The 2,277-nt window shown below is 41.4% G+C and overlaps 1 pseudogene; it reads left to right on the plus strand.

Moving 5' to 3' along the window:
- Nucleotides 1–495: 495 nt before the first annotated feature.
- Nucleotides 496–1,108, plus strand: LOC116272846 (annotated as a pseudogene).
- Nucleotides 1,109–2,277: the final 1,169 nt, after the last annotated feature.

Raw genomic sequence — 2,277 nt, forward strand, 5'->3', positions numbered from 1 at the left:
TTATAAAGGTACATGCATGCATATGTTCTGTGGCACTATTCACAATAGCAAAGAAGTGGAATCAACCTAAATGCCCATTAATGATACACTGGATAAAGAAAATGTGGTACATATACATCATGGAGTACTATGCGCCACAAAAAAGAATGAGAGGCTGGGCACGGTGGCTCACACCTGTAATCCCAGCACTTTGAGAGGCCAAGGTAGGTGGATCACCTGAAGTTAGAAGCCCGAGACCAGCTTGGTCAACATGTGAAACCCTGTCTCTACTAAAAATACAAAAATTAGCTAGGTGTGGTAGAGTGTGAACTATGCCTGTAATCGCAGCTACTCAGGAGGCTGAGGCAAGAGAATTGCTGGAATCCAGCAGGCAGCGAGCTGAGATCATGCCACTGCACTCCAGCCTGGGTGACAGAGCAGGACTCCATCTCAAAAAAAAAACAGAAAGAAAGAAAGAAAAGAAGGAAAAGAAAAGCTCCACCCTAGGCCTGGATCATGGCAGGCAGCCAGCTAGAAACCGTACGGAGAGTCTTCATGTGGACTTGAGACCTGATTTGGGCTGGGGTGCTGAAGGAGAAGCCCCAGTGGTTTGACATGTATAAGTCTTTCCCCCATTGAGGGAGCACATCTTCCAAAGGCTCCGATTGCAATATGGCAAAGCCAAAGCTTCCATCCAAGACATCTGGTACCATGAAGATCGGATCAGAGTGAAGTTTTATTTGGCATATGAGTCTGGTCAAAGAGCTTTTGATCTGTTCAATCCAAACTTCAAGTCTACCTGTCAACGGTTTGTGGAGAAATACACTGAGCTGCAGAAATTTGGAGAAACAGATGAAGAGAAGTTATTCGTGAAAACAGGGAAGGCTTTATTGGCAGAAGGTGTCATTTTAAGACAAGTAGGTGAAGTCTTAAACTGTGTAAATGTTTCTTTGATCTCTAAGGTATTACGTTTGCCTTCTCTTAGTTATTTCTGGGTTGTCAAAAAGCTCAGTATCATGGTTTGACAGAAGCAGTTATGTGAACTTTTATGTTACTAAATAAAGAATTCCCTAGCTGGGTTATAAAGTAAAACAAAAATAATAATAATAATAATAATAATGTCCTTTGCAGGAACATGAACATGGATGGAGCTGCTGGAACCCATTATCCTACACAAACTAACACAGGAACAGAAAACCAAAAACTGCATGTTCTCACTTATAAGTGGGAGCTAAACGAAGAGAACACATGGACATACAGAGGGGAACATCACACACTGAGGCCTACCGAAGAGCAGGGGTAAAAGGAGGGAGCAGATCAGAAAACGACACAAGTTTACCTATGTAACAAACCTGCACGTCCTGCACATGTACCCCTGAACTTAAAATAAAAGTTAAAGACTGACATACATAGACCAGGTACAGTGACTCACACCTCTAATCCCAGCACTTTGGGAGGCCGAGGTGGGTGGACGACGAGGTCAGGAGTTCAAGATCAGCCTGGCCAACATAGTGAAACCCCGTCTCTACTAAAAATCCAAAAAATTAGCCGGGCGTGGTGGCAGGCACCTGTAATCCCAGCTACTCAGGAGGCTGAGGCAGGAGAATCGCTTGAACCCGGGAGGTAGAGGTTGCAGTGAACGGAGATCACGCTACTGCACTCCAGCCTGGGTGACAGTGCAAGACTCTGTCTAAAAAACAAACAAACAAACAAACAAACAAACAAAAAGGTATATAAAGCACTTATAAAGTAGAATTGTGAGTACAAAGTAAAGTGCTCAAAGGTCACTCTGCAGATTTTCGTCTTTTTTTTTTTTTTTTTAGAAGTTAATTTTTTAGAATTACAGGTGCCTGCCACCATGCCTGGCTAATTTTTGTACTTTTTTAGTAGAAACAGAGTTTCCCCATGTTGGCCAGGCTGGTCTCAAACTCCTGACCTCAGGTGATCCACCCGCCTCGACCTCCCAAAGTGCTGGGATTACAGATGTGAGTCACCGCGCCCAGTCAACTTTAGTCATTTTTATTGCAGCATGGTGACCATCCTGTACTTATAAACACTAATAATAATCTTAAAATAACATTAGATGATCATAATGTTGGTTAGAATAATAAAGAATGACTGCCTACTGGAACTGTGGTAGAGTGTGAACTAATGTAGAATGTTATAATATAGTTGTACTTTAAAGTCACTCCTGAATAAAAGTCATTACATTTATATTAATCTAATGTGTAATAATTAAAAGTAGAATTATATGTTTAAAATTATATGATTACATCAAATGATGTAATCCATGGTTTT

The sequence above is a fragment of the Papio anubis genome, unplaced genomic scaffold (assembly GCF_008728515.1).
Source record: "Papio anubis isolate 15944 unplaced genomic scaffold, Panubis1.0 scaffold2257, whole genome shotgun sequence".
Classification (NCBI taxonomy): Eukaryota; Metazoa; Chordata; class Mammalia; order Primates; family Cercopithecidae; genus Papio; species Papio anubis.